The sequence below is a fragment of the Achroia grisella genome, unplaced genomic scaffold, assembly GCF_030625045.1.
Source record: "Achroia grisella isolate CSIRO2021 unplaced genomic scaffold, CSIRO_AGI_Agris_v1 utg4740, whole genome shotgun sequence".
In the NCBI taxonomy this organism is placed as follows: Eukaryota; Metazoa; Arthropoda; class Insecta; order Lepidoptera; family Pyralidae; genus Achroia; species Achroia grisella.
In genome coordinates, this window is record NW_026712879.1 from 35,559 (window position 1) to 57,016 (window position 21,458).

Consider the following 21,458-nt stretch of genomic DNA (forward strand, 5'->3'; position numbering starts at 1 on the left):
TGTTTTAATTGGTACCATATGGATAAGTTGTATACGCTCCTGTTCACATTCCTTTTTAAATATATAAAGACACACAAAAATAATATATCAAATAATAAGACCTAAAATAAAACAATACCCTCAATCTATAATATAAAACTAAGTAATTGAAATTATAATTGCTCGATCGTATTGCCGGTCGCTTGAAATTGATCACTAAAATACGACGATCGTATACCGGTCATTTTATTATTAATTACCTAACGCAATTCTAGATTTATAGAATTTACTTTATATTATTTTATAAAGAGATGTCCTCTCGGACTAATATGGCTCGTTATCGGTTCTTCCATTGGCATGTGGTTTTTTTTGTGTTAATGAGATTTGAACTTAGGTGTTGAAGTTGTGGATAGTAAAAATTTTGACTAGGTCGCTTCTCTTTGACTTTCTCTCTGTCTAACTTCTCTATTGTTTGGGTAATAGCAGTAAACGAATTATATTAATTCAAAACAAATTCATTGCAGTATCCACACATCGGTTACATTCGAATGTAACATTTGCAACAAAAAATATAGAAGCGAGTCAGGCATTCGGTTACATAGACGGACGGCGCACTGCGAACAGGTAAGTACGAGATCTATAGTTCCTATAGGAGTATTATGTGTGATGGTACGTCCCGCGTGCACTAAGAGTAAACGCTGACGGGACACCAGTGTCCTTTTTCCTTTTTCGATTTACCTTCGACTTACCTTTTTCGATTTACTTGAATACGTAGACTGAACCGCATTTATCCTGCATGACAAACAAGAGATAATTAATGTAACAAAATAGAAATAAAAAATGGACCAAGATTAGATCCTTGTGGAACAACTGTTCCGAACTGTTCGTTGGTATGTTACTATTATATAATTATTTTATGTCATTATTACTTAAGAATTCATTAATATAAATTAAATTTTGATGCTTCGGTCTAGCATGCTATTCTTTAAAAGTCAAATTAACTATCACTTTCTTCACCTCTGTTTTTATCTGAAAGTTTGTAATATCTATGACATACGATACATATGACAACCCTGATTTCAACCTCGCTAATAATATTTCCATCCTTTTAAAACTTACAGCTCTTTAATCCAAAAACAACACAATTCCCTTTGTGACAAAATATCTGCTCGTCGTGAGGTTGAATTTTATTTCAGGCACATACAAGAGATTTTTAAGTGTTCTTTAAAGAAATTCAGATTCACGTCACGTATAATTTGTCCTTTTCCTTTGGGTTTTTATAATGTCCCCATTGGGCATGATGATACCATTGTCCTTTTTGTAAGAATCCATACCAGTCAGATATACTGTTTGTCCTCCTAATTACCGGCTCTCAGACACACTGCTGTTCTCACTCGCCATTCACAGCTAAATGCCCGTATGACGCCAGCAGTGTGTGCTAGAGATGCCACAATGTTTCTTTTTCTTTCCTACGTATACGACATCAGGTATTGAGTTCACAACAATTTGTACACTTGACAATGGAGTAATCAATCAGTACTCCATCTAGGATAACCGTCGTATTTTTATTATTCCAGAAAATGGAAGGTGCATACTGCGCAGAGTGTGATGTACAATTCAAAACTGCGTACATATACCGCACACATCTACGTACTAGTCTCAAACATATCTCAGTTGAAGATCTTAAGTAAGTTATGCCTATTTGTATTATTATTAATAATAAAACTCTTTGACAATTCACACAGCGCCGTCATCGTAAATAAAATTTACAATTGAGTTCACAACCAACATTTCTTCGTACCTCACTACTGTATAATGTTCGATTGATAGAAGCAGAATGCCGGTCTCGGTGGTCAATAGGTTCGATTCTTGCAGGATACAAATATTTGCATTCATGTGTAGGAAAACACTAGGCACTACACTGTCTATTATGATAATAGCAATCTTCTATTTAAACACGTTGACTTTCAGACAAAGAGTAGTTTTTTTTTTAATTACATCCAATCATACAAAGATGGCATATTACGTTTTGTTACATCATTTACTTATGCGCTTACATTGCGTTTTGTTACATTAGAAACTTAAATCTAACACCCCCACTTAACAAAACAAATCTGAATATAGCTTATTTTAACTTACTAATGCTTAACTAACCAACACTTAATAAATAAACAAGCAAAACAATATAAAAGTCTACTCCTAAGATGGAACCCCTAACATCTTCATAAATTTATAATGTTTAGTTGGTAACAAACCCTTGGTCAACAAGTCAGCAGGCATTTCTTGAGTTGGAATGTATTCAATTTCTATACTTTTATTCTTGGTTGCATCTCTAACACAGTGATATCTAACATCTATATATTTTGACCTATTATGTGACTGATGACTTGTTGCCAATTTTAATGCACTTTGATTGTCACAATATAGTTTAATAGTTAATTGTTTACCACTAATTTCAAACAATAAATTTCTTAAATAAGTAGCTTCTCTGGATGCTTCTGATAGAGCAACATACTCAGCCTCAGTACTCGATAAAGAGACAGTCTTTTGTTTTCTGCTCTGCCATGAAATCACAGAACCATTCATGATAAAACAGAAGCCAGTATAAAACTTTCTGTCTATAGTATTACTTGCCCAATCTGCATCAACGAAGCCCTTCAAGTCCTCTGTATTATTTTTACTAAATTTTAAACTTTTAGCATAATTGAAGTGATTTTCATTGTAACATGTATTAAACTGGCTAAAATAACTCAATGAATAAGCTATATCAGGCCTAGTTAGTATAGCTAAATACATAAGACTTCCAATTAAATTTTGATACGGAATATTCTTTGTACATGTTTCAGACTTATCAAGATCCAGTTTACATTCGATAGGTGTGGCCACAGCCCTACAATCTGACATATTAAATCTTTTCAACAGTTCATCTATGTATTCCTGTTGGTGAATTGTTATTGTATTACATTTTTCATCCACATTTATGCGCATACCTAAGTATCTTTTAACAGTACCCAAATCCTTTAATTTAAACTCAGAACTCAACACAATTATCAGTTGTTTTGTTTCTTTTACACAATTTGAGAATATTAAGAAATCATCTACATAGACAGTTATAATAATTTTAACATTGTCATTAATTTTAGTGAATAAACAAGGTCAATTTTACTTGTTTTAAAGCCTAAATTACATAAACAATTTTTTACTCTTTCATACCAAACTAGTGAGGATTGTTTTAATCCATAAATAGCCCTTTTAAGCTTTAACACCTTTCCCTTACTTTCACCTGAAAAACCTTCAGGGATTGACATATAAATGTTTTCTTTTAAATGTCCATTTAAAAAGGCTGTTACAACATCTAGGTGTGTAATGTTCATATCCCATTGCACACCAAGTGCAAATAACATCCTTCGTATGGAATGTTTAACAACAGGAGAATAAGTGTCTTCATAGTCAATACCTTCTCGTTGTGTAAAGCCTTTTGCCACAAGTCTGGCACGATAGCGCACTTCACTATTCACATCAAGTTTTTTATTTAACACCCACTTACACGGCACAATTGATCCATTTTGAGGAATATCAACAAGCTCCCATGCTTTATTGTCTTCAAATGACTGTAACTCCTCTTGGACAGCTCGTCTCCAGTGTTCTGCCTCTGGTCCATGTAATGCTTCAGAAAAAATAATTTCAGCTGTATATAAGTTACGGGTACACATGTTACTCATGCCATATCTGTCAGGAGCTCTCCTAATCCTTTTATTTTCCTTTACTGAAACTTCTTGAATCTCTCAATCTGAAGTGTCTGTCTCAAGATTTGAGATTAGGGTATCATCCTCAGTATCATTATCTGGGTTTGTGTATACAGACGTGGATGTACTTGAGCTTAAATCATGCAGAGATTCATTAACTGAAATCTCCCCCACTGAATCTATGCCTTCTCCATTTATTTCGTCATTATTTTCTTTTATATCATTTTGTACCCAAATCATATTTTCTTCATTATTTATTTTTGCTTTTATCTTCTCTTCCATCACTGCAATATCTCTTTTTACAGTAACCATATCCTTTTCTGGATTATATAAGCGATAACCTTTCACTGTTTCTGAAAAACCAACAAGAATATATTGTTCTGCTTTTTTGTCCCATTTTAACCTTTTCTCTTCTATGGAATATGTCCCATTACTGTACTTCCAAAGAGACGGATATGACTTAGGATTGGTTTTTTATTATGCCACGTTTGGAAAATAAAACTCCCTATGAAGTACATAGGGAGTTTTATTTTCCAAACTTGAAGTTACAGACCGGTTTTTAAGGTACACTATATTAGTAGTAGTATTTGCTGCTTCAGCCCAGAATCTTTTATCCAGCTTAGCATCAAAAAGTAAGCATCTTGCTTTTTCAACTACTGTTCTATTAGCTCTCTCACAGACACCATTCTGTTCTGGCGTATATGCATTTGTTTTTTGGTGTATAATTCCTTCATTGATCAAGTAATTTTCCATTTCTCCATTGCAAAATTCACCACCATTGTCTGTTCGTAGTATTTTATTTTTTTATTCTGTTGATTTTCAACCATGAACTTGAACTCCTTGAATTTCTTAAACACTTGACTTTTATATTTCAGAAAATATATAAAAGTCATGCGACTAAAGTCATCCACAAATAGTAAAAAATATTGAGACCTGGCAATGGATTTAGTTTCCATAGGACCACATACATCAGCATGTATTATCTCTAGTATTTTCATACTCCTCTGACCCACATGTGAAAATGGCAACCTCATCTGTTTACCTTCGCAACAGGTCACACATTTATCTTTAATGTCACTGGTAGAAGGATAGCAAATTCCATCAACAATGCCATCTCTAATTTTTTTTAAATCATTACAATTAATATGTGCCAGCCGCCTGTGCCACAGCTCTGCACTTGATACTACAGGAGCCGCCAGAATACAATCATTCACTTTTATGTTTAGTTTGTATACTCCATTACATGATGTAGCTGTTGCCACCAATTCATTCCTTTTGTTATAGATGTAGCACGGACTTTCTTCAAAAACTACATTGTTGCCGTTTTTGATTAATTCACTTACAGATAACAAATTAGTTGTCAAGCTTGGCACGCATAACACATTTTTTACGGTTATGTCGTATTCACAATTTGTCGATATCCTCACATCTCCGGAACACAAAACTGGCACCTTCATGTCATTTGCGACAGTGATCTCCATTAAACTTGGTGTAAAGTTTGCATTGTTTATCCAAGATTTATTCGCTGTCATGTGTGCACTTGCACCGGAATCTATGTACCATTCACTTTTACTATATACCATTTAAGAATACCACGCTAAAAGCATTAGATTGTTTATTTTTGTGCATTAATGGACACTGGTTTTTATAATGACCGGCTTGTTTACATCTATAACAAATCACAGTTTTCCCGGTTGTCACTTTTGACGTTGACAGATAGTTATTTTTGCTTTTTGATTTTTGATGCGTTTTGTTAGCAGCGAATGTAGCGTCACTGGAATTCTTGTCAATACGTGAAACCTCCATATCGATTAATTTCGATTTTATAGCGTCTGTGGTAATCTTAATACCAGAGTGTTCTATTGCCATAATCATGGGTGAAAATTTTTCTGGCAAACCTGCTAATAGCAATGAGCCGATCCATTCTTCGGTAATTGAAAATCCTGTGCCCTTCAATTTCTGAGTCGTTTCGACAACTTGTGTCACATAGATAGTTATATTATCACAGTTCTCTTGTCGCAATGAGATTAAATGCCGTAATAAGGTTATTTTTCTTGAAAAACCTGAATCATTGAACATGTTTTTTAGTTTCTCCCACAACTCAGAAGATGTTTTGGTTTCTTTAATATGCACATACAATCCCGGATCTATTGTTAACACTAGCTTCGCCTTAGTTTTAACATCTTCTGTTGGTTTTATGTCGATTCCTGACCTGCCTTCGAGTACCAACAAATTCTCAGCTGCATAACTCCATTCATCATAATTTTCTCTCCCCTTAAGTTTCGGAACACTTTGAATAGAAATAGAAATAGAAATAGAAATAATCTTTATTCAAATAAACTCATTACAAGCACTTTTGAATAGTCATATTTTGATTCTACCACTCATTCGGAATGCAGATTCATCACAAGAAGAATGAGCAAGAAACTTGTGTGTTGCTCTTTTTAATAGATGTTTTTTTTAAATAAATAATTACAGTGTAACAAGTAAGAGGCATGCGACAATCAACATAGAAATCGCTACGCACTCATTATTAGTGTAATCAGATAATATTGTCAGTGCTATGTATTTAAAATTTTTCTACAAAAACATTATTATCGTTAACGAATTCTTCAATTTTATAGTAAGCTTTTTTGCAAAGGAAGTGTTTTATTTGACATTTAAATCTTTTTTCTGGCAGATTTATAACAGACTCTGGTATTTTATTGTAAAACCTTACGCAATTGCCATAAAACGAATTACTAACTTTAGCCAAACGACATTTAGGTAAAATCAGTTTGTTATTGTTACGTAAGCTTTTATTAGTGCAATCACTAACTCTTTTGAAACTGTCTATATTCTTCCTGGCATACATGATATTTTCATAAATATATTGAGAAGCAACGGTGAGGATATTTGATTCCTTAAAGCACTCTCGCAAAGACTCCCTGGAACCCATGCTATAAATGGAGCGAATATAGTTCGTAGTCATATTTATACGAAAGTTCAACTATTTCAAACTGTAATAATCACTTGTTTTTAAATTATTATTACTGAAATACGGATTATTGCCCATAACCTATTTAAACACGTTGACTTTCAGACAAAGAGTAGTTTTTTTTTTTTTTTAATTACAACCATGTAAGATGGCATATTACGTTTTGTTACATCATTTACTTATGCGCTTACATTGCGTTTTGTTACATTAGAAACTTAAATCTAACATCTTGTCTACAATCTTTTAAAAGATCTTGGCCTATATAGAAATGCAGTGAGTTCTATACTAGAACATGTATGTCTATGTATGTCAAAAGTTGCAGTGACAGACTCGTACCAGATTAGACTGGGCAGGGAGAGAAATACGAGTGGTGAAGGTGAATATTGACGTACGGCGACAAAGGGTCCCCCTAAACCTGTACCCGGGTCACAAGTCTCAGGAACTGCTCTGCTTCCCTCTCTGCTACACGATGGTCCAGGCCGTGAATTCATAGACGCTAAGATGTTCGTTTCTCTTTTATTTTGCAGGCACAAATGTGATCAATGTGGCAAGCGATACAAGTCCGCCTCGTGTCTCAAACATCATATAGAGTCAATACACACGAAGGAAATGATCTACACATGTCAACTGTGCGACCAAGTAAGACTAGCATGATATATTTTGCTGCTTTTTATGTACTAATAAGTCAAAATCGCCGGAGTAGCGGGATCGTAATCGCGACTCCGTGGGTTTTTTTCGACGTTTACTGGGCACCTCACATTGTTTTTGGGGGATTAACCAGGCGCGCGGATGATCACTCCCTACCACAGCCTCTCAACCGTCGTGTCGCCTATAGCATCACGGACAGTACAGTTGTCAAGTGATCTAATAATTCAAACGAAAATCGAAATTCCGACGGCCTAAGCCGAACGGTGCTCTCAAACAAAAGGCGTATTAGCGTCAGGCAGGAGTTGGCCTTGAGCCGTTCCATACGTCCTTCCGCGAGTTTGTAGTGCCATCTATATTCGCCCCTTATCGTTCAGTGGAGTTGTAAAGGCAATATTAAAATAGTTCGAAAAAAAAAACCAAGGTTACCACTCCTGCGTTATTATTACTGATGATTTAGGTACAGGCCGAAATAGCTTTCGAAGTTGTTTAGTGGCAGAAATAGGTGAGACAGAAATTGAGAAAAATTACGCCCCACTTCATGGTAAATGGTAAATCGCATTATCACGTAATGCTCGTAATATCACTCATGCTTTGCGATTCTATAGAATTAAAATATCATGCCTGTTATCCTGTAATTTTTAATTTTACCCTACAACTGAAACAGCTAACGAAGCCAACTTCTTCGGAAATAGGCGAGACTGAGGTACTACTTAAACAGACGAATTTGTACAAAGACCACGTAAGATGCATGCTATGTAGCACATCTCCAGTAACTTGTATCGTTGCAGGCATTCAGTACGTCGCGGCGACTGCGTATTCACGTCCGGTTGAAGCACGAAGGCAAGTGCAGACCGAAGAACAAAATTTGCACCATCTGTTCTAAGGCGTTTGAAGTAAGTATTTTGCGTGATATTGAGGCGTCACTGGTTCTTTGATTAGTAGCATCTTATACTAAATGTAATAGTGATAAAATAAAATTTTATTTGCAAGCGTATATTGAGAATAAAACAGTGGTAGCAACAGACAGGCGTCAGAATTATTATTTTTATTGTTTGTTTATTCATGTTTACCAATTTCCTTAAAAAGACTCGCAGTTGTTATTGATTCTTTACCCATTTTGTACATAATATGGTTATATTAATCTGGTAAACCTATAACATTAAAGTTTCTCAATGTCTGTGTGTCATGTTTTTATTTATCTTTAGTGACAGTCTTTCTTTTCTTATGGCATTATAATATTATTATTAGAATGCCATGCCAGTGCCACTAAAGCTTTGAGAGCTATAAAAGTTTTGACATGCATCCTGTAAAGCTTTATCTTTTTGCATAAGATTCAAAATAGTTTTCTTGCCTTTTCGGAATAAAGCACTAGTCGAATAACAGCCTCCGAAATCATAGACAAACAAAATATGTGGTTTCATATTAATGTGAATTGCTGTTGAGTGGAATGTAGGGTTTTTTGAAGTAGAAGCTTTACAAAAATCTAAATTTATGTAATCTGGTGAGAGAGCAATCATTATTCCAAATAAATCTGTATCATTCCCTGTAACATTAACTTGGCTGTTAGTTCTTTCTTTCTTTATTATTGCTGATTTACAGTTAGAACATCAACATCTTCACGAGCAATTTGAACATATATATTATTATATTTTAAATGAGCAGTTAAGAAATCTACAATTTTTTTATATATATAATTAATATTTGATTTCGTCAAAGTATTAAAATATTTCGTCAAATATTTCATTGGACTATAAGACAAATATTTTTCTTTTCTTTTCTTGGTCACTCTATTTCCATTTTCTATCAACTGGCCAAATGGCAACAAATTTGTTGTCAGGTTAGGAATGCACGAAATGTTTTTCACTGTGATGTCGAACTGAGAACCGTTCACTTTTGTAGTGATCATTGTATCCCCGGCGCATATAACTGGTACAGACAAATTATTTATTTATTTGTTACTTTTTATTGCACCTTAAAAAAATACATAAGAAAACGGAATATGTAAAGTATGTAGACACAAAAGGTAGGTGTTATCGTTTAGCGATCTTTTACATTTATTTGATTCTCTTCCATTTTATTTGCAACTATTATGACCTTCATTTCATCTGCCTGTCGAACTAGCAATAATATTTCTTGATTGAAAATTATATTGATACTTGCATTCGAATCCACATACCATTTTTTATACATTAAAGGGTTTATCGTTAGTAGTGATAGTTTATTATTATTATTATATTAATAAATGACAATGTACATTCAAGAAACATTATTTTTAATAATAGTAGAGTTTATAATACCAATATTCTGAATTATATTGGCCATTTAAAAAAGCTGTACTGAAAATAACTATATTCTGGTTCTATATTCTGGTCCTTATCTATCTTTTTATATAGGTCACTGAAAAAATCCAGTTTTTAACATCTTAATTGTATTTTGGAAGTTCCAGAACTGGTAAACGGTAACGACGTTCATTTGTTATATTTCTTACCGTTCCATTTGATGTTGAACTTTTAGCTTCATGTAAAACTTCATTTTCTGTTCATTTGGCATTGGTTTTGTAGTGACCGATCTTTTTGCATTTATAATATTTTAATTGCGTCGTCCCAAAAATAATTTTTAGACATTCACATTTGGCTTGGGATCTTCCGATTCAAGTTTGTCTCTAAATTTGCTGTTTTGGTCATAACACGCTAAATGCATTAAAGTTGATAATGATTCATTTAGATTTTAGATCATATAGCAGGTAGAGTGTCAGTCTCGATGCATCAGCCTTTCATTTCATTACATCAGTATTCTTCAATTCAGTCTTCAATGGTAAACATGTAAAGTTTTCTAATTATTGTTCTAAAAAGCACCTACATAACTGCATTGTTATAAGCCTTTTTTAGAAACAGCAAATCTCTGTTTCAGCGGTTCTAGTGCTTTAAAATAATTATCTCCATTGTTAGAAGGCTCTCTACTAATTTTTTGGCACTAGAACAAGCCTCCATACATTGCAATATATACTGAAACTTGTCTTCATTATCTATATTCTGGTCCTTATCTATCTTTTTATATAGGTCACTGAAAAAATCCAGTTTTTAACATCTTTATTGTATTTTGGAAGTTCCAGAACTGGTAAACGGTAACGACGTTCATTTGTTATATTTCTTACCGTTCCATTTGATGTTGAACTTTTAGCTTTGTTGAAATATAATGTAGTCTATGATCGTACTGAAACATATGTCATTGTCAAAGTAATAGTCAACTGAGTGCTGTACAAAATGTCATGTATATGTAACGAGTACTAACGAGTGCTGAGTGTTTCGTTCTCCATGATGTGTAAATGAAAGTCTACGGAAATAACTCTAATATTACTGCCTATGTCTTTATAAGTTAATAAGTTTAGTTGTTGCAATAAATTGATTGTACAATAAACTGGCCTTTATTATAACAAGCTTCATGTAAAACATTCATTTTCTGGTCTGCGCGACTTACTTAAGTGCATACCATCTATTTTTATATTCTTCCGTGGTATCTATGTCCGCTTCAAATTCTGCTTCGTTTCTGTCGTCGTTATATAACCACAACGAACAGATTTTACTATTTCATTAAGCGTAGCATGTTTTTCACAGAGACTGTCATATTTCCGCTTCTTTACTCTTACGCTTTACTCAATAATTGTCGTTCTCTTATCGCTCTATAATAAATCACCAATTATTTATTCACGGTCGCCACTTCGTGAAGGATTGGAAGAAGATCGCGAAACAAACTATATTATATTAGAAAATTATTTATTTTTATGTTACAAGGAATAATATGGTACGAGAGGAAAACAATATAGGTACAACAAGAAGAAATTCATTTTCAAATACATGTCAAAAATATAAAAAAGTAAATCTTTCTAATAACTCTTAAAGAGTTCCGTAACAATAAAGTTGATTATATGTATTTAGATCATGTCAGGTAGATTGCCAGTCCCTACACATTAGCCCCTCTTTCATTACTTACATCAATTCACAAAAATTGGTAATTTTTTTTTCTGTTGTAAAGGACACCTAAGTGCATTGTCATAAAGTTGATAATGGTCTGTTTCCAGACGAAGTCCGGGCTGCAGCAGCACATGAACGCGCACACGGGCGCGCGTCCGTTCTCGTGCTCGGAGTGCGCGGCCACGTTCGCGCAATCGGGCGCTCTCTACACGCACCGCAAGCTGCTGCACGACAGGCACAAGCGACGGAAACCGGTGCAGACCCGGACAGACCACTAAACACGAGTTTACCGATAATCTATGTAAGAAGACGGTGAAGCTGTAAAGGCCAGATGCGGCTAACTCCATTAGAATAGTTTGAAAAAAATAAAAACGGTTGTTCAAACCGGATAAAACCGGTTCAGATATTGAGTTATAAAATAATATTAAACCACCGGAAAATCATTAACAAATATATTTATCTAATGAATTGACACAGTTTGTTTTCTTATGTAATTTATAACTTCAATTGGGATTAGGAAAAACCAATAACTTAACTTGCATAAAAATATGTCCTATTTTTATTGGTGATGGTAAATAAAGTGACGGCCCACTTTATGGTAAGTGGTAACGGTCATCTATACATATAAATAAAATTGGAGTGTCTGTTTGTAATATTGATATAACAGTTTTTTACTACAGGCATTTGAATATAAATACTGTGCATATGCCAAAATAACATTTTTTTTTCAATTTTCGTCTGTCTATCTTTTCCGGCTAATCTCTGAAATGGCTAGACTGATTTTAACGGGACTTTTTTGGCAGGTAAGTGATGCAATTAGGAATAACTTAGGCTACTTTTATTTTGAAAAAATAAAGTTAAATTCTACGCGGACGAAGTCGTGGGAACAGTTAGTCTATATATAAGAGCAGCATCTATGTGATAGTCGTGATACGTTACTTATCATTCCAAAGGACTAATATGTTATGCGTTACAGGATAATTTTATAATATCAACGCCAAACTGCATTACTACAACTGAAAAAGCTTACAGAGCAAGCTGTTTGGTGGTTAAAAAAAATGGGACTGAGGTAGGTACGCAGACAAATATTTATATTTATATCTTATGATGCTCATTACACACAGTGTGGGGGATATTATGTATGTATGGATATATATATTTGTATGTCGGTTCTATATACATGTGCAGAAAACTATTGCATCTACTCGATAACTATATAGAATAAATCGATGCAAAAAAAAAGTTAATATAATTAAATATAATATAATCGTATATATTTGTATGACAAAATTAACAACTCAAATTCATGTACATTCTTTTTAAAGTAAAAAAGTGGCTTTTAAGTGGCCAGCAATACACTATGAAGTCCACAACACACAGATACCGTTAATTAAACTTAATAATATATATTAATAATAATAAAGTTAATAATATCGTTAATTAATTATTAATTAAACTCAATTAGGTAGTCAGAGATAATGCAAAATGTGTATGTTTTGATTAACGCAATTCGGTCGGTATATTTTTGTATACATCATAAGCTTACTGCCATCGCAGACTATTTTTTGGTTTGATAACGGAATTTCCTTTATCGGAGTTAACCAGAAATATAGTACACAAGTTTTTTCTGATGTCCGTCAGATTATACCTATATATAGGACGACCTCTTGGGCGTTTTTAGGGTATACCACTAGGCTATGATATCCTATATATATAATAAATATAAATAAAATTACAATTCCTTCTTGATTATATATTTCAATATATAGCTAGGATATTTAACATTTACGTTTTTCTTTTAATAAAACTACTTGTGACAAATATACGCCATAATCTGTCTTTACACGTACGCTCTTTCACGCAGGAATGAATGTGCATGTAAATGTAGACAAAAAGAAAGAGAGACGGCGCACGCAGACAGTGAGCTCATTTCCGCGTGCAAACATCGTGTGTGGGGCTTTATAATAATTAATTAATATTAGGACATTTGACTATAGAGCAAAGACATAATTATAGAGTTATTGATAATATATAATACCTGAACATGTCTTTGAAAAATAAAACATGTGGAATAAAACTAAAATATTAAATGAAATGAAACGTACACGTATCGCGCGCGAGTGATACAAAAATAAAAGTCTTTATTATGTATAAATTTATTTATTTATTTATATATATTATATCTATTATAGTAAGTACGTATATATTATTGTTATGTAAGCATATTGGTATTGACACATTTACCTAAGTTAGGTAAATACCAATAGTACACCTTTCAACCGCTTTCTGTTTTTACCAAATGGTTAGCTGGTTGAGAATACCAGAATACATTAAGCTCATCAATTGTACATTTATTTTAAATAGTGCAATAAAGAATGAATACATAAAATACAATCGCTCAATACTAAGCGCGCTGGCTTTACCGCGCTACATTGCACACATGAAAGAATGTCGGGACACATGAAAAGCAGAGCCATACAGGATTTTTTTTTATATTTATAGTGATAAATATTAAAAAAAAATCCTGTATGACTAACACATTCAGCCGTAATGCTAGGTTCCTTCTGCCCTCGTGAGTGTGTCGGTGTGGACGCGTCCATGCGCGTGTAAGGCCGCTCGATGTGCGAACTGGACGCCGCACTGTGCGCACGAAAACGGACGCTCCCCCGTGTGAGTGCGTATATGATTTGTTAATATCTTATTTGTCTGAAAAAAAAATTCATTTTTTTAATAATAATATTTTAGGACAATTCACACAGAGCTATATAATCCCAAGCTAAACCTTCGTTATGGTTACTAGACAACTGATAGAAATATGTAGGTAGGTACATTTTTAACATTTTCAACGCCATTGTAAAAATGACAAAAACCCTTTTTTAACTGTATGAAAAAAAAATCCTTTTATGACATCGGTAAACATTAAAACGTATTTATTTTTTAATTTGGGACAGAAATTTTCCAGGAAAATAAAGAAAATTCATTTCGGTCACCAGTGACCACCGTGGCGCTGTGGGACAAAAACACATTTTCTATTCGCATGAGCCGCGAAGTCATAAGAGAGTATTGTTGTACCGCTTCGGTCATTCTAGTCGTACTACTAGAAAAAATCACGCGCCGACGCTCAAATACTTATTAAACACATCTCTAAAGTGAGGTCACGGGTGACGTACGCGGCGCAAAGATCCAGACATTATGAGGTCACCGGTGGCCTACAAGGCGTTTAACATGTTATATATATTATAATATCATCACTGGACAATTCACACAGCGCCATATAATATCAAGCTAACCAGAATATGTATTATGGGTACTAGAAATAGTAAATATAGTTAATTTTTTAAAAATAATAATAATATATCAGAATAATTCACTCAGCGCCATCTAGTCCCAATCTAATCAGAGCTTGTGTTATGGTTACTAGCCTAGTATAAATATATAGATATATTTTTTTTAATACATAATATATATAGAAAACATCGGACAGATAAAACAATCATACTCATGAACACAAATGTTTGAGGAATGTAACAGGCAACCATTGGATGTACGGCAGAGTGTTCAACTTCTAGATAAATCTAGCTGGTGAACATTTATTTATTAAAACTTAAATACACAAATAAAGGTCGTGCACCTGTGGATTGCTTAACACCTTGAGGTTTGACATCTATCTAAATATATATAACTCAAAGGTGACTGACATAGTGATCTATCAACACACAGCCCAAACCACTGGACGGATTGGGCTGAAATTTGGCATGCAGGTAGATGTTATGACGTAGGCATCCACTAAGAAAGGATTTTGATTAATTCTACCCCCAAGGGGATAAAATAAGGAATAAAAGTTTGTATGAAACTTTGTCAATTTTAAACCGATCGGGCTGAGACTTTGCATGCATAAAGCTACTATGACGTAGGCATTCCCCTAAGAAAGGATTTTGATAAATTCCACCCCAAGGGGATAAATTAACGCGAGCGAAGCCGCGGGCTAAAGCTAGTTGTAATATATAATAGTTTTATTGCTGATCAATCTTTACATACTATAAAAAGTCGCCGCCGCTGTCTGTTCCCTTATATCTTTTAAATCACAACGGATTTTAATGCAGTTTTCAGCAATAGATTATGATTCAAGAGAAATGTTTAATACATGCGTGTTATAATATAGAACAAGCGAGAAATTCAAAGATTTGTACAGCAGCTGTGTGAAGCATCGACGATAAATTTAATTATAATTATGATATTGTATTTGCTGATTCGCAGTCTGGTCTCTAGGATATGATTTGTTTTTACTCACCGTAAACCCTTTGCCGCATATGTAACAGATCTTATTGCGTGGCGGCAGTATGCCGTCATGGATGCGACGCTTATGCTTCACCAAGTCTGCATTGCGTATGAAATTCTGTTGATTAGTATAGTGATATTATACCTATATACCATACTAATATTATAATAAATAAATAGCCCTGGATAATTATCACAACGCCATCTAGTCCTACGATAAGCAGAGCTTGTGATAGAGTTAGAGACAACTGAAAAAAATACTTTTTTTTTGTAAATACATAGAAAACATCTAGATCGATACAAACAATCATACTTATGAATATAAATATATGTGTCGTGCGAGGAATCGAACCCGCGACTATCGGAATTAAGGCGATGTGCTAAACCACCGAGGTAAGGATGAAAGTTTATGTCACATATTTAATCATTTTTAGTATTTTCATATGCTAAAAATTATTAAATATGTGACATATTATATTTTAAAATGTAACGTTACGAAATTTTGAATTCTTCTCACTCCCTGCTTACACTATTACAACATATAATAAGAATAGGAAGCTGTTTCGTAAGATGAAGAAGAAAGAAGAAATAACATTTATTGATAACCAATATTGATATAAATATATGTACATACACGCATTTAACATACATATTACAAATATATATGTATGTATATATACATATGCACACACATACACACGTAAAACAATTACAAATTACAAAAAACATCAATAATATTAATGTGCAAGGTTGGCAACACGCCAGACACCCAGCATTTGCCGTGACAGCTAACTAGGTAACGGTTACCATCAGGTGGGGCGTCACTTTAGAATAGAAAATCATTTATTTAAATAAACTTAAATTAAAGCACTTTTGAATAGTCATCACATTTTTTTTATCTACCGCTCATTCGGAAAGCTGTCTCATCACAAGAACGAGCAAGAAACTTCCGTGTTGTTCTTTTAAATAATTTTATTGTTATTTTACATGTTTAAGTTGAAATGTTTAAACTAACTACAAACTAATTCAGTTAAATACTCATATAGAGAAAATATTAAATATACAACCAACTGGTTGAGTAATTAAATAAGAATAAATCAGTCGTAGTGATTAGATCTTGTTTATCATTTCCTTGGAATATTAACATGAACAATACTAACCTTGTCACACTGCTCGCAATGGTATTTATAATACTTTAAGTGCACCAAATTATAGTGATCTCTCATGTAGATATTCTTTGTAAACACCTTCTCGCAGTCCGGACACGGCACTCTGTAACAAAATAAGTATATCATAAGAAAATCGAATACAAAAGTGTAGTTATACCAGTATTTTTTGCATTAGCATTAATAATAATAACTCAGGACAATTCCCACAGCGACTACAAATTCAATTCAAATTCAAAATATCTTTATTCATGTAGGTCTATTACAGACGATATGTCAAATCTACCGTCAGTTCGGAATGATATCGAGATGAGAAGAACTGACAAGAAACTCAGCTCGTATTTTTTTCAAATAATATTGGAACATGTTTATAATAAATATAGTTTTTAAAATTCAAATTTGGGAGAATAGAGTGACCACTACTTAAATTATTTTATGTTTTTTTAATTACAACAAAACAAAAATAATTGTACAATGAGGATACATTATCCATCAGAAAATATAATAAGGGAAATTTACACAGAAAAGGAAAGAGGTTTTTATAAAGATTATTTGATTCCTGAGGTGAATATTTATGTACATTTATTATCAACAAAATCTCAAACTACGTAACGTTTCTTGTGTTGTGTAATTAGTGTTTAGTTATAGTTTGTTTAGTTGTAAGATAAATATTGTTCAATCACCTTATAGCATGTAAAATAACTTTATATCATTTAAAATTAAGACTCATTATTATTTTTGTTTAATGTTCGAATATAGCAATTTTTTTTCTTTTTAGAGGGGCAGGATGTACGGAACACCGTACCATAATAATAATATACTTATAAATTATCACTTACGTAGCATATATCATTTCACTATACATATATTACTATACAATAAATCAGTGTACAACATCAAGCGCTCACTACGGGACGTATCTTTTATTTATCATCCCCGTAGATTATCAATTATAACTATCAATTATCATTATCAATATCAATCATCATTATCAACAAGTGTAGGAACAACCCCTACATTCTGTCTATATCTCTAGATGTCGGCGAAGCGTTTCTGGCAATCAACCCAGTACTTTATTATAACGAATAGCGTTGATAATATTAGTGTTAGGTTGTCTTATCGATTACGGTTTAGTATCAAATTTCACGTAATCGTAAAAAATGATTAAATTAACACAAATCTATTCTGCAAACGAACATATTATTTATTTGACTATACATACCATCCAGCGCAAAAGAACCCAACCACAACAATTAGACTCACCTCACCTTCTTGACTGGCTTGTGTCTCGCGCTGTTTGCCAAATGCCATCTGTATCTGTAGATGTCGGCGAAGCGTTTGTCGCACTCGACGCAGTAAGCGGCGGCTGGTGGACTCTCCATATGATGCGTTTTGTTGTGAAGCCAGAGGCCGTTGTACCTAGCAAAGCGCTTATTGCACGGCTTGCACTCAAATGGGCTGTGTTGTTTTCTGTAGATTATCACAGATATAATAAATTAAATTTAAAATTAAAAAATCATTTATTCATGTAGGACATTTTAGGCGCTTATGATATTAATTTTTTTTAATAATAATAATAATTTTGTTTCAGACAACATGATCCATTTTGTTAGTAACAGCTTAATGACATAACTTATCCTATGTTAGTAATAAAATATAATTTTTTTTTTATTACATTATACTTTTTCCCTACCGTCCAGTTCAGTATATAGATCCAATGAAGAACTGGCAAGAAACTCAATTAAATTACTTTTTTTAAACCATGTATTATACATATAAACCTTCCTCTTGAATCACTCTATCTATTGCTAAAAACTGCATTAAAATCCGTTGCGTAGTTTAAAAGATATAGGGAAATAGACAGCGGAAGCAACTTGATTTTATACTATGTAAGGATTATTATATATTTCATATAAGATCATCACGATATAATCAAACTTACGTTATTTCATTAGTCCCAAGTTAATTAGAGCTTGCGTTATGGGTACTAGACATATAACTACTTAGACACATTTTTTTTAAATAATAATAATAATCGTGGCGCTATGTGAATGTCCTGAGACATTCACACAGCGCCATCCAGACCCAAGTTAAGGTAGATAAAGCTTGTGTTATGGGTACTAAATAACTGATACATATACATCGATTTTTTTTCGTAAATACATACATATTATACATAAAAAACACCCAGACTGATACAAACAATTATACTCCGGAAAACAAATATTTGGCCCGTGCGAGGAAACGAACCCATCCCAGTAATATTCCACCCATAACCAGTGTGCTACCGCTAGACTTCCGAGGCCGTCCATATATATATTTCAAAACGTACCTGATGTGGTCTTTAATGCAGTACCGCATCTTAAAACTAATGCCACAGTAATTGCAAATGAATTTCTCATGCCAGTCCTTGAAGTGTTTGAAGAACTCACGACGGCTTCTGGAATAATAATAATAAGACTATAACACTACTTATGCATAGTCTCTCTTTGGGTTAGTGACAACACTACGGATATCACGTTATCATGCCACCCGTGATACCACTCAACTGTCTCTTATCCTGTAACTTCACTGACACATTCCTTTACAACGCTGCGCAAGTACTAAGCGTCCGAAAGTTGTACATTATAAGAGCTATCATCTATAACCATAATCTAACCAGAACTACCACCTAGCGTTTCTGTAACCTTCCTAAACCTGTTACTAAAACTAGTTTTGCAAGGCGCTTCCCTCCATGTATGATTTCATATATTTACAGTAATAAAATTTACTAATCAAAGCGAGCTGGTTGGCAGATAGTAGATTTCTAGTCTAACTCCGCAAAGTATATGTTCTAGATGTCATATCTAGAACATTCCCAACCTTTTTTGTACCATGCCCCATCTCAACCTTTTTCTTATTGATTATAATGGAATGATGCACCCGCCTGCGCTAACGGAGCACCAGTGTAGGATGATAGATGAACATGAGGTCAGGTCAGTTAGCACATCGTGGTAAAATCACCATGAATTTATCACAAATAAATGATTTTCTATTCTAATTAATTAATAGGTAATGCTTACCCAAATTTAAGTCCACATTTCAAGCACTCAAACGCTTTCTTATGTCCTTTCATGTGGGAGTTTATATGCTTGCTGTCATAACACGTGATTTTACATAATAAACATATATATTTGTAGTAATGTTTTCGTATATGTGCGGATAGACGTCTCTTGTCCTGTTTGCTAGTATTACAGACGTCGCAAATGTACGGCCGCCCCTGGAAAAGATAAAAAAATAATAAATATCCCTTGATAATTCAGAGTGGGGGAGTGGCAAGGGGATTGTTAGTAATGTAGACTGATAACCAGAGTTCGGAGCAGGTAGATCTATTTTATATCATTTATATATCATTACATAGTTAAAATAAAGTCGCTGTCGCTGTCTGTCCATCCCTATGTATGCTTAAATCTTTAAAACTACGCAACGGATTTAGAAGCTCTTTTTTTTAAATAATGTGGTTCAAGACGAAGGTAATATATCTACACCCATGCAAAGCCAGGGTAGGTAGCTAGTGATAAAATAATATGGATATTTGCAGTGCAGAAAGAGACAAAAATAGATGCGTCACTCTAGTCACACCTGTGACACTACCTGTACGTGTGAGCGAGAGCGCATTATGCAGGGATATCACGACAAAGCGGAAACGTCGCGGGTTGATCCATATTAACACTAATGTCTGAGGTCAATGATACTAAATAGCTCTACTTACTCCGAACAGTACTGATAACCCCATTGCTAGCAATGTCCCATGTCAGGTTGACTTCCACACGGTTGTCCCTGGAAATTAGACTATACGATGTGCTAACTGACCTGACCTCATGTTCATCTTATCATCCTCCACTGGTGCCCTGCCAGCGTAAACCGTTAGCGCAGGCGGGTACATCACTTACCATCAAGCAGGCCAACAGCCTTTCCATTTGAATTACATTAAAAAACAACTATTCTAGGTTGTATAAGGTAACTAACCTTATCATGTCTAACATTATGACTTTTAAGTTGACTTTCTTTACTAAATCCCATCATACAAGTCTCACATTTAAATCTGTTCATTTTATAACTCCCTCTAACTCTTTCACTCTCTATATGCTCTCTCAACTCCTCTGGACTTATTTGTACTTTTATAAAAGCTTTATCACTTTCGATAATTTTAAATTTAGGTTTTTTATTCTGTAGCGCACGCTTCTTAGCCCATTTATTATTAGATTTAGATTTTTTATCTGTGACATTTTTTTCTAGTTCATCTTCTGTGCATTTCAGTTCAGTTTTAAACTCTTTTAATGTTGTATTTGATTCCAAGCCAGTGTCATTCAATTCTGTTTTTAAATGACCTTTTTTTAAAGTCTATTTCATTTAAATCTTCATTATCGATGCCATCAAAAGAATTAATTTCATTATTTTCATTTGTTTCTATGTATGATTGTATGTTTGTTTGGTTCACATATATTGTGTGTGGATGGGAGTCATTTATTATTACCGTTGTCAGGTTGGAGAGGGATGCATAGATAATATTCTGTAATAAAAATAATAATAATCATAAATAGACCTTAGGAAAAAACATATTGTGCCTACACTTGTAATATTTCTGTCGACACTTGAGACCCTTCCATTAGTTTACGTCTCGACTGTATAGATTTACGATAGATAAGATACA

At 33.7% G+C, this 21,458-nt stretch overlaps 2 pseudogenes; one reads left to right on the plus strand and one right to left on the minus strand.

Annotated features, from left to right (window-relative positions):
- The window catches only part of LOC131845586 (zinc finger protein 808-like), a 31,658-nt pseudogene extending 19,870 nt beyond the window's left edge, over window positions 1-11,788 (plus strand).
- A 1,734-nt stretch (window positions 11,789-13,522) lies between these two features.
- LOC131845587 (gastrula zinc finger protein XlCGF26.1-like) lies at window positions 13,523-21,317 on the minus strand (annotated as a pseudogene).
- Window positions 21,318-21,458: the final 141 nt, after the last annotated feature.